The sequence below is a fragment of the Phoca vitulina genome, unplaced genomic scaffold (assembly GCF_004348235.1).
Source record: "Phoca vitulina isolate PV1807 unplaced genomic scaffold, GSC_HSeal_1.0 scaffold11, whole genome shotgun sequence".
NCBI classification, from domain to species: Eukaryota; Metazoa; Chordata; class Mammalia; order Carnivora; family Phocidae; genus Phoca; species Phoca vitulina.
Genome location: NW_022589714.1, coordinates 27,812,555 through 27,827,518, shown reverse-complemented (window position 1 = coordinate 27,827,518; position 14,964 = coordinate 27,812,555).

Sequence of the window (14,964 nt, the reverse complement as noted above, 5' to 3'; positions counted from 1 at the left end):
TGCCCACATTCACAGAAGCCTCTGCTAGAACCGTCCCTTCCATAAAGCCTTGGAGGAGAACGTTCTCCCTTAGCCGTGGCTGGCTGGACGGTTACAGATGGAAATGATGGTAAACCGAACGTAGTCCTGCACCAGAGGGGACATTCGAGTCGTCGGCTGGCCTCCTGGAGGTCACTGTAGATTGGGGGTCAAAGTTCTACCTCTATATGTACTCTGAATATTGTCCCTTTGCATGTTCAGTCTCTTGTCTTCATGCTGCAAACTCAGACCCTCTCCTATTTCTGGTGCCGGCAAGCTCTTGGCGATTTCCCCCTAAAAGCTGCATGCCAGAGAAGCTCCGGCTTTTGTTACAAACCCCAAAGGGCCCTAGAAAGCCAAGGATGTGTGTGTCAAGCATCTCTGACCTGCAGTGTTATTCATCAAGGACCTGCTTGCGATTGCGATCCTTACAGTTTCAGAAAGGAATCTCACTAAGAGGCCAGAGAGAATCATCTGGTGTCACATGGGATAGATTTATTGGTAAAAAGGCTAATGATGAGAGAATTATTAAAGCTTCTTAGCCTGTTATTTAAAAGATGCAAAAGTATTCGGCATCCTTCAAATGCTAAAAGCATATACAAAAGTTTAAAAGACTCCATTACCCTCTGCCTTGTAAGTACACCCATGAGTCCAGGGAAGCTTTTGAACTCTTGAGAGGACAGTGTCTGGCTAAAAATTCTCTGGGGAGATGAGGTGACAGATGACCCGAGACCCCCTCAAGAACAATTTTCCTCCGACAGCCAGAGTCACAGAATAGCAGAGCTGGGCGAAGTAACCTTGGCGGAGACACGCAAGGCACGCTGGACGTTGAGTTCAAGAGGAGGGCAAGAGCCATGCGGTGCACACCACCCAATTACAGTCTATTTGTGGAAAGCATAATGTGTATTTTCGTTAAAGGACGACTATAGGCTGAGGAGAATCGAGTTGACAGTCTTGGTGTTTAAAGGATCCATCCATATCATCCACAAAGTAGGCGCAGAAGGAAAATTTTACAAATAAGTATTTGACTCAAAGGGAGATGGGCTGAAATGACAGATGAAAATGAACTCTGTGTAGCGCTGAGTTAGGTCAGAGTGCCCAAGGTGACAGAGAAGTCACACAGCTTCCATAAAGGGACAAGCCCTGAAAAATGAGCCCCCGCTCAAGTAATTCATTTACTTTCCAGCCGACCACGAAATTACCCAGTAAGCCATGAAATTGTGTCTGGAGGCAAACTGCGGCCAGGCCCAGGAAGACAATTTATCACTTTCTGCAAATGCTCTTAAAAATTCAAAATAGGAAAGATGCTCCATGAAAAACTAGATACTTCATTGTATGGTGAGTCTCATTAAGCTAAGAAAATAGCACCACTTAACTTTCTTAACTTTCTGTTTACATGACAAGGGTTGAAATGAGGATTATCTAAAAGGACCTCCAAAAAATTAGTTGAGAGACTCTTCTCCCTGATGTTTTCAGATGATGGTTTGCTCAGCCAGGAGTTAGTTGGGTAAGTGACCAGAGAGCGCTGAGCAGTTGTTTCTGTGCCTTCTAGACAGGAATTATACCTAATCATAGAGTTACCCCTGCTTCCTGACAGCATCTAATCCAGAATAAAACCCTGTTTCCTTGGACCCTCACCAAAATCACCTAACACAAGCCCAAATCCAGTCATAAGTCCTTTCTAATGCCTCCTTACTGAGACAACACACAATTCCCTGAGGAGTGAGGTTGCCCTCACTGGAACAAATTGATAAGCCCAAACTTTCGTCTGCTGCAGGTGGATTTGTGGGGGTCTCTGACAGGAAGGCATTGTCAATGTAACAATAGACCAAAGTGTCAGTATGATCTTCCAGTTCAAACCAAGGCAGGCAACTCCCTTGCCCTGTGTATACACATCACAAAAAAGTTAGCTAATGTGGGAAATTCAGTCAAATTTCTCTCTTTCAAGATTCATTCCTAATCATTCTCTAAAATAGGATCAAAAACCATTACTCAATGGGTATTTGTAGGCTCTTTCGCTGTGTCAATCTCTAAGGAGGATTCTAGATCATTCTTCTGCTCTCCTTATCCCACATTTCCAAGTAGGAAAGATGCTGACTGGATTGATGAGCTCTGAGCTGTTGATTGCACAGAATCTGGAGAGTGGGAGAGCTAATAGCAATTGAAAGATTCATGGAAGGTGAAATCAACTTACATGATAGTTAAACCAGGGTAGATGAGGGAGGGAAGAGAGAGTCTGCATCAGTTGGGTTTAGAGGAGCCAATTTTGGAGATGAGTCTGGAGTGAGAGAAGACTTTGAAGCAGCTGCAGTAGTAAAGAACTTGGATGTGAAGAAGAAGAAAAAGAAGTTTCAAGAAGTTTTTCCATGCTTTATGAAAGTACCACAAATTCCTCAACCCTCGTATTCCTGTTTGCTTTCTTCAAACAAAACCAAAATAACTTAATCTTTTGGGAGAGATAGCAGGAAATATTTCAATTTCTTTTAATTATGTGTTGTTGCTAGTATGTTTTTTATGCCCCCCCCCAACACTAGTGACTGTCTATACGACAGTAGAGCATTATACAAGCTCTATTTAAAAGTCGGCTCAAGGGTGCATACTTTTTGCCCACATCCCAGCCCTTCCCCTACTCCTGCTTCTTGTGTCCCTACCCACCCATGGCACTCCCACGGAGAGGCGGAATGGCCGACAACATCAGACTGCCGCCATTTTTAAATTATCTGGTCTCCCCTACTGAAATGTGGTTTCCTTGAGGGCAGCAGTTGACTCTACTTACTTTATCGCTGTATGCACTGCTGCCTAGCACAGGGAAGTCCCTCAAAATGCTTTGGTTTATCAAGTAAGTGTCATCCAGCCTTGTGTTCTAGCCATCAGCACCTGGCTCTGTCACTGATAAAGCTTGTAAGGGACCCATTGTAAGTCAACCAGCATTGTCTCCTCATGTACACTTCTGGAATTTCCCTCTTTCTTTTCTTTTCCAATTCTTTCACAACAATTATAATTAATGCTGCTTACAGGCACTGTACTAAGCCCTTCATTACTTATGCTAATTCTCACAACAATTCTGCAAGGAAGGCATTATTTTTCCCATTTTGAGGTTAGAATCTGAGGCTTGGAGAAGTTTCATGACATGCCTACAACATAGCTACTAAGTAACGAAAGTGGGACCTGAAACCCAGGTCCCCTCGAGTTTCAGACTCTTCACAGTTGTGCCATGAGGAGCAGACTGAATCTCATACAATGCCCTTCAGTCAGGCCCTACCCTGTGTTACCTGAATTATTTCCCACCCCCTCCCCAAACGCCAGCTCAATCACACTACCAGCATTCCCTTCATGTGTCCCCACAACTTTGTTCTGCTATTGCCTCCTACTGAAGGCCCCTCTTGCTTGACACTCTGTTCTACTCGCCCATTTTTGAAGACCCAGCTCAATGTCTTCTCCATCATGAGGCCATTTCTATTTTCTCCACCCTCCACTGGATGTGATCTTGCTTCTCTCTCACACCTAGTTTGAACCTCTCTGATAACACATATTATATTCTGCTCCAAATGAGAGCAATTCTGATGCACATGTTTTACTTTATCCTTTTTATATTTCCAGGGAGGACTAATAATAGCAAACACATACAGCACTTACTAGGTGTCTGGGAATAGTCTACACACTTCACATGTATTAAGTAGCTGAATCCCTGTGATAACTCCATTTGGTATGCAGTACAGCACAGAGAGATCTGTAAACGTGCCTGGGGTCACAAAACCAACAAGGAGCAGTGACAGGGAGGGACCCAGACAACCCAGCACAGTGCCCATACCATGAACCCTGGGGCCAGGCCGCCTACACATAGCAAGATCACAATAAGTGTTTGTTGAGTCAAAGAATGAACGATTATACAACCGCCTGAACGCAAGGCAACCAATTTCGTGTAAAATTAAACAAGCCAGTCACAGTATTTGGCTTATTTAACATCCAGTTGCCTCAAATTCATAGCATTAAGAAGAACTTCTATGGAGTCATCATTGACTTTTTTCATTTCTCCAACAAAAATTTTCTGCAGACTATGGGTCAGCCCCTGGACTAGAAGCTACCTGAGTCTGGGCCTTGAGAACTCGCAACAAGCCACGGAGAGGAGCTCACAGGTATCCACTTAGACATGCAGTATCCGGAACTTTCTAACTAACTGTACTTGGCTTTCTTGCTGTTGTAAACCATGGACTAAAGCGGTGGTTCAATCTAGGTTGATTCTCCCTTCCCCAACCGGCACTGTCTGGAGACAATTTTGGGGTCACAGTTGGGGGTGTGGGTGGAATCCACGGAGCCTGCCATGCACAGGACAGGACGGTCTCACAATAAAGAGCTATATTGCCCACAATGTTGATAGCGCTGAGACTGAGAAACCCTGTTATCAAAAATGTAAAGAAAAAACTCTGTAGCAAAAAAAAAAATCAAAGAGACAACTAGCAGATAAATAAGCCTTGGAAACCTAATACACAGTACGGTGACTACAAACAACACAACTGTACTATACACATCTGACTTCCTACGACACCAGATCTTAATTTTTCTCAGCACTAGAAGAAATGCTAATTGTATGACGTCATAGACACGTTAGGTAACGCTACACTTGGAGTCATCTTGCAACACAGAGTTGTCAAATCCGTAGGTCGGATACCCCCGACTTACACAATGTTGTATGTCAAATACAACTCAATTTTTAAAAATCAGAGATGAACAAAAAGCTCTCATTTGGGGGTACCTCTCAGATTCTTTAAGGAAAAGGCCTGTGTAAAATTGAAAAAACAAAAAAGAAATTAAACCAGAGCACTGATAAAGAAAGAAACAAAGTATACACAGCAAAATAAAATCAAGTTTAAAATATTCCTTTAATCTGCAGTGGTGACAAATCAATCTAATTACCGGGGATTTTGCAAATGCTCTCGGTGGTGCCGGTGCTGGAGTGCTGGACGGAGGAAGATTCGATTTCCAGCCTCCCCCAGAAATTCTCTAAGGAAAATTTGTTAGTTAGCCCTTCTTGCGTGCTACAGAGCTAAGGTTCTAGAATGAGAAGCTGCTTCATCTAAGATAAAACATGACTTCTAAACCTGGAGCGGACAGGATGCCTGGTTCGGGAATACCCATTCTATTTTATAGATTAAATATGGACCTAGAGACCACCTCCTACAGACCAGGCTTCCAGAGGAGTGAGATGGTGACCCTTTCTTGGCTGCACAGATCCTGGTGTGGGCTGCTCTTGGGCTTTTAAGGACCCAAAGAGGGGTCTTTCCCCAAAATACTCCTACCTAACCCTAAAGTGGAGGAAGCATTCATTCTCACATAGGACAAAGGGAATACACGGAATAGTACCAGAATCCTGTGTTCAAATCCAGCTCTACCATTTATTAGCTGTGTGACCTTGGATAAATTACTTAACCTCTCAGTGCCTCGTTTTGTCCTCTGTAAAATGAGGGGCAACCCACCTCACCGGATTCTTGAGGGAATGAAATAAATTAATTTGCAGGTAAAGCACTGAGAATAATTCCTTCCACACAAGAAGAGCTATATAAACCTTAGTTATTCTTATTAGAGTGAGCCCACTGGAGAAAGAAGCTGCATTGCATTTTTATAGATTTCCCTGGGCCCAGTAGAGTGCCTGTGTTACTTCCAGAATCTGTGACAGTGATTACACTCCCAAGCGGTTTTGCTGTGGTTTGATGTCAATATTTTACTCAAGGAGCTCCCTCATCAGTGTTGATATAATTTTGAGCTTTTGCCAAGTTACTAGATTATCTGAGACCTTTTTTTTTTTAAGATTTTATTTATTTATTTGACAGAGAGAGAGATAGCAAGAGAGGAAACACAAGCAGGGGGAGTGGGAGAGGAAGAAGCAGGCTTCCCGCCGAGCAGGGAACCCGATGCAGAGCTCGATCCCAGGACCCTGGGATCATGACCTGAGCTGAAGGCAGACGGTTAACGACTGAGCCACCCAGGCGCCCCCTGAGAACTTTTTTTGAGTTTATTTGGAGTTAAAATATAGAGGAAGTCTCACAGAAACTTAGATTTTAGTACTTTAAATGCTTCTTTAATTAATTTTTTGAGAGAGAGAGCGCACTTGTGCACACAGTCACATGAGCAGGGGAGAGGCAGAGGAAGAGGGAGAGAGAGAATCCTTAAGCAGGCTCCACACTCAACGGCAGAGCTGGAGGCAGGGCTCGATCTCACGACTGTAAGATCATGACCTGAGCTGAAGTCAAGAGTCGGATACTCAACTGACTGAGCCACCCAGAACCCCCAGTACTTTAAATGTTTTTTAAAAGTGTTTTGGTCAATATGGAGAAAAGGAACTGACAAAGGTCCACCTGGGGTTGGGGCGCAGGAGTGGGAAGTGGGAAGGGGAGAACAAATATCAAAATGTGTTCTCATTTCCATCAGAATTTCTTTTTTGATGCATTTATTAATTTTATTTCTACTTTCTATTGAATAAAGTGCCCTAATCTAAATGTACAGCATGACACATTTTACATATGCATAACTGCTCATAACCACCAGATCCAGAGCTGGAAGGAACATTCTAGCATTCCAAAGGATCCCCTTGCCCCTTCTTAATACCCTAAAGGGGACTAAGCCACTCTCCAAGTTCCATCACTATCAGGTAGTTTTGTGAGTTCTTGCACTTGGTAAAGAGATATCTTTCTATGTTTTGTTTTGTTTTGTTTTGTTTTTCTGAGAGCTTTATTGTTTTACTTTTCATGCTTTAGTTTGTGATTCATTTCAAATACATTTTTGTGTGTGTATGGAATGAACTATGAGGCAAGTTATTTTTTTTCTGCATATATATCCAATTGCTTCATGAGTATTTATTGAAAAGACTGTCATTTCCCCACTGAGTTGCAGAGGTACCTTTATTATAAACCAGTTGACCTGTACCCAAGGGTGTGTTTCTGGACTTTCTAATAGTCTCTCTGTGTTCCTCTGGTATATTTGATTATCCTTTGTTAGTACCATACTGAATTAATTATGATAGTTTTATAGTTTCATAAGTTTTAAAATTTGGTAGTGTACAAGTCCTCCAATTCTGTTCTTTAAATTGTCTTAGGATCCTAGGTCTATTGCATTTCCATCTAAATGTTAAATTCAACTTGTACATTTCTACCAAAAGGAAAAAAAACACCTTTGTTGGGATTTTTAGTATGATTGCACTGAATCTCTAGATGACTTGAGGAGAACTGGCAGAATAACCATGTTTACCTTAATGTATGAGCATGGTAGATCTCTCCACTTACATACGACTTTCTTGAATTTTTCTCAGTGGTGTTTGGTAGTTTTTAGTGTGGAGATCTTGCACATCTTTCATTAGGATTACTCCTAAGTAGTTACTGTTTTTTGATGCTATTTTAAAAGATACTTTTATTTAATATTTCATTTTTCCTTTAGTTTGTTTCTAGTACATAGACATGCAATGCAACAAACATGCTAAATATGTTGATTAAATCTAACAATGTATACACTCTTTTGAATTTTCTATGCAAACAATCTCTTTATATATGAATAATACAAGTATTATTTCTTGCATTCCAATTTTTATCTTTTACTTCCTTTTCTCACCTTTTTCCCTGGATAAAACCTAAAAAACAATGTTGAATGGCAGTGGAAATAGAGGTCATCTCTTTCTTGTTCCTAACTTCTAGAGGAAAGCATTCACTATTTCACCCTTAAATAAGATACTTGCTGTTGGGTTCTTGTAGACGTGTTAAGTTTCAGGTTTTATTCTAGGCTTGCTAAGAATCTTTAATGTGAACAGGTATTGAATTTTATCATATGATTTTTTTACATTTATTAAGATGCTCATGCATTTTTTTCTCCTTTTAGTGGTTAATGTAGTAGATTATACTGATTCATACTTTTGAATAGTAAAACAGCCTTTCTCTCTCTCTCCTAGAATACACACCACTTAATCATAATGCATTATCAGGGGTCCCATTTGCTAATATTCTGTTTAAGATTCTTTTTCTCTGTATTTCTGAGCTAAATGGGCCTATAATTTTCCTTTCTTTTATTTCTTTTGTCAGATTTTGGCCTCATTGTTATACTATCCTCATAAGGTAAGTTAGAAAGTATTCCCTCTTCCTCTGTTTTCTAAAAAATTATGCTAAGATTGGTATGATTTCTTCCTTAAATATTTTTGAAGAATTCATCAGCAAAGCTCTCTAGACCTGGAGTTTTCTTTGTGGGAATATTTTATATTACAGTTTTAACTACTTTAATATATGTAGGATTATTCAGATTGGCCATTTCTTTTGGGGCAGTTTTGGTAAATTGTGTTTCTTCCGTTCCTTCCTTCCTTCTTTTCTTCCTTCCTTCCTTCCTTCCTTCCTTCCTCTTTCTTCCTTGATCAGTCATGCATCAGTGTTCATCCATTTTATTAATCTTTTCAGAGAAACAACTTTTAATTTTGTTGATTTTCTCTGTTTACAACTGCTTTATATTTTACTGATTCTACTTTTATCTTTATGATTTTGTTACTTTTACTTTCTTTGGGTTTAATTTGTTGTTCTTTACCAAATATTTTTGATAAACAGAAGCTTAGATTGTTAATTTTCAACCTTTCTTTTTTTCTAATATTTTATTTAAAGCTAGAAATCTAAGGACTATTTTAGCTGCATTTGGCATGTTTTGATATGCCATATTTTTGCTATCATTCACTTCACAATATTTCCTAATTTTTACTGTGATTTCTTCTTCAACTCATGAGCTAATTAGAAATATGTTGCCTCCCAAAAAAATTTAAAAAAAAAGAAATATGTTGCCCAATTTCCAAACAATTAGAGGTTTTCGTTCTGCTGAAATCTAGCTTTCTGTTTTTAAAGAAAGAATCTATAGTTCTGTTTCTGCTTTTAGTTCAATTCCACTCTGGCCAGAGAATATACTGTATATTATTTCAATCCTTCGTAATTGATTGGAACTTGAGTTTTGTTCCAACATATGTTCTATTTTGGTAAGATGTACCCTGCAGTTTGGGAATGCTGACTTTTTTGTCTTCTTATTTTATCAGCTACTGAGAGAGGTATTTTTAAATCTACATCTATGGTTGTATATTTATATAGTTATTTTTGTTTTATATATTTTAAGTATATGTTAGTTACATACACATTTAGAATTATGTTTTCCTGTTGAATTGACCCTTGCCTGATTGTGAACTATCCCTCTTTCTATCACTAGTTCCCTTGTCTTAAGGTTACTTTGATAGCCACAGTCATACCAGCTTTCCCTTTGTTCGTGTTAGCATGGCCTATCATAGTGAACATCCTTTAACTTTCACCCTACCTGCGTTCTTATATTTAACGTGCAAATTACAAACAAGAAGTATTTGGGATAATTTTTTAAAATCCAGTCTGACAATTTTGGTCTCTTAATCATAGTATTTAGTCCATTAATGTTTAATGTAATTACTAACATATTTGGGTATAAGTCTATCTTGCTTTTTGTTTCTATTTAACCTTTTTGTTCCTTTGTTCCTGCTTTCTAAACTTCTATTTAACTAATCAAGTATTTTTCAGTATTCCATTTTATCTTTTCTGCTGGCTTTCTTTTAGAGATTTTATTTATTTATTTGAGAGAGAGAGAGCAAGAGAGAGCACATGCAAGAGGAGAGGGAGAAGCAGGCTCCCTGCTAAGCAGGGAGGCCAATGTGGGACTCGGTCCCCAGGACCCTGGGATCATGACCCAAGCCAAACGCAGACGCTTAACCAGCTGAGCCACCCAGGCGTCCCTCTGTTGGCTTTTAATCAAACATTTTCATATTATTCTTTTAGTGGTTACTCTAAAGATTATAATATGTATCTCATTCTTGACTAAATATGATCTACCTTAAATTAGTACTTTCACTACTTCATCAGTAACGCAAAACAGTTTAACTCCATTTACCCTCCTCCTGCTTTTGTGACATTGCTTTTGAATATTTTTCTCTCACAAATGTTATAAACCCCATGAGACTATCGTTGTTGCTTTAAGTTACAAATATTTTTCCATATTTATCCCATTACCCTTCCTGGTGATCTTCTTTCCTTCCTGCAGATTCTTGGGATCATTTTCTTTTACCCTGAAGAACTTCTTTTAGGATTTCTTATATTTAAGTCCTGCTAGTTACAACTTTGCTCAACTTTTAATTGTCTGAAAATGTCCTTAATTTGCCATAATTTTTGAAAGATTTTTTTTTCAGAATACAGAATTCTAGATCAGCAGGGTTTCCTTTTTCCCCTTCAGCACTTTAAAAATATCATTCCACTGACTCCTACTTCCCTAATCTTTTTAAAGATTTTATTCATTTACTTGATAGAGCGAGCTGCACAAGCAGAGGGAGCGGCAGAGGCAGAGAGAGAAGCAGGCTCCCTGCAGAGCAGGGAGCCCGATGCGGGACTCATCCCAGGACCCTGGGATCATGACCTGAGGCAAAGGCAGACGCTTAATCGACTAAGCCACCCAGGTGCCCTGTACTTCCATAATTTTTGTTGAAAAGTTAACTATTTGTCTTAGTATTGCTCTTTGAAAATGATCTGGTCTGAAGCATATGTTTCTTACTCATCTATATTTTCCATATCCCTTCATCATATAATATAAGCTTCTTAATGGCAGGGACAATTTCTGACTTGTTCATTCTCAGCATCTGGAATTATACCTGGTGCTTCTATATTTAATGTATAATTTTAAAAAGAATTTATAAGTGAATGACTGAATTATTTAAGTATAGTGCAATGCCTAACAAAAGTAGCGACTTAACAGAGTAAATGAATGAAGCCATTGTCCCTTGACAAAATCCACACTCTTATTTCTAAGAGCCACTCAGCTGGTTGCCCAGATCTCCTGCTTAAATTAAATTTCACCATTGCATAAACACTTTATTTACATTCATAGCTTTGATAAACTCAACTTGCATATTATATCTCCAGATAATAATATCTGAAAATAAGATATTAGTAGAGGTAAGATTCTTTTTAGGTTATTTATTACATTAAAGATGAGCCAAACCAAAATGTGTTCTATTGCAATTAGCTTTTAGATAAATTGATTTCAAAATGTAATTTCCAAAGGATGGAGATTTATTAGACACAGAGATTAAAGGAGGTTACAGTGATTTTAAGCAAATAAAGATGATGCTCATTCTCAGAAAACATCAGCCTTAACAACCAGCAGAGCCAGACTTACAAATAGATGAAACTTCTATTCCTTGCCAAAGTAAAGGAAACACATTTAAAACAAATTGGTTTTGCATATTACTCTCAGCTATTTTTTGTAAACAAGGATATTCAGCCTTCTTGTCTGTTAACAAAGGTTACAAAATCGACGTAAGTTTCACCTCAGTGATTACTTAAACACTTCTAGAATTCCTTTATATCATTTTACAACACAGGAGGCGAGCCTTTGACGCTCAGGTGCTTATCCAACCTCTAGTTCGTTAATGGAAGGAGAAAACAGGCTGTGCATTAATCAGAGCGAACAGTTGTTGTGCCATATCCGTAGAGGTATAGAAGACAGTGGGGAAACGAAGACCTGACCATTTGTCTCTGAGCCACCTATGTGATCTTTGGATCAATCACATCAGGAACTTCTCTCACAATGGGAAGAGTTGAGACCTGGCTATCTCTATTTTGAAACATCCATCTGGGACCAAGCTTTCTTGAAATCAGGAATAGCGGTGGATACATTATTTGTTTGTTCAACAAATATTTGTCGTACACCTATTATGTGCTTCGGTGCTTTGGAACTTTTTGTGAATAAAATAGTCAAAATCCTGATGGTCAAGCAGCTCACGTTCAGTAGGAGAGGGAGAAGAGTGACAGAGGCAGGAGAGTGAGAAAGTGCTGTGAGCAGGAAAGAGCCAGACGCAAGGCTGTTGAGAGTGGGCCGCACAGGAGCTGCCTGGATGATGGGGCAGAGACAGTGGGGTGGAAGTGAGAACTCAGAGCATTCATAATGAGGCAAAAGACTTCTAGAAACTAGGAACATGGAGATATCAGGACTTTCCGACTGTGAACACATTTCCCAGTGTAATGGATGCCATGTGACACTGACGAGCACCCGTAAAGAGAACTGTTCTAGCAAAGGCTTTCTGGAAATGCCCCTAGAGTTACTGTTAGTGATAATGATTTCTTATTAGTGCCTATTAATACAACAGCTGCAACTATTTGTGGCATGCTTGCTTTGTACCAGGCATGACCCTGAGGGCTGTGGAGGCTACCTCATGTCACCCTCTACTAACCTAATGGTGTGGGCACATTTTAATCCATATTATAGATATGGCCGCAAAGACTTGGAGAGAAGCATTTACTCAAGTTCACAGAACTAACCAATTGTGGAACCACAGTATTAACGGGAGTCTGCCAGATGGCAGAACTACTGTGCTTGGTAGGGGTCAGAATATGTGACTGAATATCCAGAATTATTTAACAAATATTTATCAGGTACCCACCATGGGCCAGAAACTGTACCAAAATTATAGAACGGAGGGGCCTTACATACATCTAATCCTCTCATTCTAGGCATGAGAAAACTGAGGCTTATGGAAGTTGAGGGAATTTACGATAAAGTAACCTCCTATCTTTGTCACCTATGAATGGGAGACAGCTGAAAAGACAGAAAGAAATGATAGCTCTATAGATTTTTATTTTAAAACATTTAGGTGGTGACATCACCATGATGGAGACCTCAGCCTCTGGCCCCCCACAAAGATCAACAATTCCATAGCTATCCACAAGCCAAAATAACTCAGCGGGGGGCGTGGGGGGGGGGAGGCTCAGGAGTCCATTTAAGCGACCTCAGCAACGCAGGAGAACACAAAACCGAGCACAGCGGCACGTAAAGGGAAGGAAGAACAGCTTCATTTGGCCTCCATCGTCTCACCCCCCCCCCCCCCCCCCGGCCAGCACTGTTCTAGGCCCAGAGGGAATGCCTAGCTAGAGAAAGTTCTCTTGCTGGGAAAGGGAAAGCAGATGGTCAACCGGCTTGGGGAGCCTTTCCAGATACTTGCTTCCGTGTCACTCCACCTGAAGACCAGCAAAGCTGAGGTGTGGAGAGATCGTCAGTGACGAGGCAGAAGAGCAGGGGCGACCGGTCCGAGCCACACAGCAGGGCGTCCCCACTAGCGTGCTCTGCAGAGGAGCCCAGCAGCTCTTGTCGCTGAAAGAAGCGATGGCATGCGCAGTCGTCACACATCCCACGCAGAATTTTTTTTTTAAAGCCTTTTGATTTTTATTTTATTTTTTTTTATAAGAGACAGAGAGAGAGGCAGAGGGAGAAGCAGGCTCCCCGCTGAGCAGGGAGTCCGATGCGGGACTCGATCGCAGGACGCTGGGATCATGACCTGAGCCGAAGGCAGACGCTTAACCATCTGAGCCACCCAGGTGCCCCCGCGCAGATTTTCCCGGGTTTTCACCCCAGGGGCATTTCCCCGCCGCCTGAGTTCCTCTCCACTCCCTAGCCTGCTCCACCCCCACCAGAGCCCAGGATCCCCACTGGCAATCCCCCCACCCCAAGCCTCTGCAGCAGCAGAGGTACACAATGCAAGGCCAGGGTCCCTGCGGCGGACCCTCCCTCACAAGTGCGGGCTTGAGGCTAGCCGCTCTAGCTGTGCACCTGTCCGCCCTTGCCCTGCCCCCCATAACCAGCCTCCCCTGCTGTGCACAGGCCGGGGGCAGATCCTGCGGCCACAGGAGTGCCTACAGAGAGCCGAAGCCCCTGCAGCTGCTCCCGGGCCTGGCCTTCGCGCTGTCGCATCACTGGCCTCCACGCCTGGGCCTGCTCGCCGCTAGCCGCGCGCCTGCGCCCTGCCGACCAAGTCCGGTCGCCGGCCTCTACTGCAGGTGTGCGCGCCCCGGCGAGAGCCCGAGGTCGGGCTGCGCGCCTCCAGCTTTCACTGTGCCCGAAGCAGAATAAGAAAGGAACAAGTAAAATCGTCTTTGTTTGCTGATGACATTTAAAAAATCCCAACAATTCCAACAACAACAACAACAACAACAACAAAAACCTGTTAGAATAAATTCAGTAGTAAAGTTTCAGGATATAATATGAACCTACAAAAGTCAGTTGCATTTCCATATACTGACAAAGAACTCTCTGAAAAAGGAAAATAATCCCATTTACAATAGCACCAAAAACAATACCATACTTAGGAATAAATTTAACCAAGGAACTGTAAGACAAAACTGTAAGACATTAATGAAAGGAATTAAAGAAGACAAAAATAAATGGAAAGATATCTCATGTTCATGGATCAGGGAATTAATATTGTTGAAGTGACCATATTATCAAAAGCGATCTACAGATTCAGGGTAATCCCTATGGAGATTCCAAAGGTACTTTTCACAGAAATAGAATTAATGATCTTAAAGTATATATGGAACTACCAAAGACCCCAGATAGTCAAAGCAATCCTGAGAAAGAAGAACGAAGCTGGAGGCATCATACTTCTGATTTCAAACTGTACTGCAAAGCTATAGTAATCAAAATAATATGGTACTGGTATAAAAGCAGATACAGAGACCCCCCCCCAAAAAAAAAAAACAGAACTGAGAGCCTAGAAATAAACCCTTGCATATACGGTCAACTAATACTTGACAAGGGAAGCAAGAATATACAATGGAGAAAGTCTGATTTCTTCAGTAAATGGTGCTGGAAAAACTGGGTGTTCACGTGCAAAACAATGCAAATTGGACCCCTATCTTACACAACTCATGGAAATTAAACATAAGACCTTAAACTGTAACACCTAGAAGAAAACAGGAAAAAAGCTCCCTGACATGCTTTTGGCAATAATTATTTTGAGAGGACAACATAAGCACAAGCAACAAAAGCAAAACCAAGTGGGACTACACCAAGCTAAAAAAGTTTCTGCACAGCAAAAGAAATAAGCAACAAAATGAAACAGCAACCTTACAAGAGGGTCAGCAAAAGGGCAGA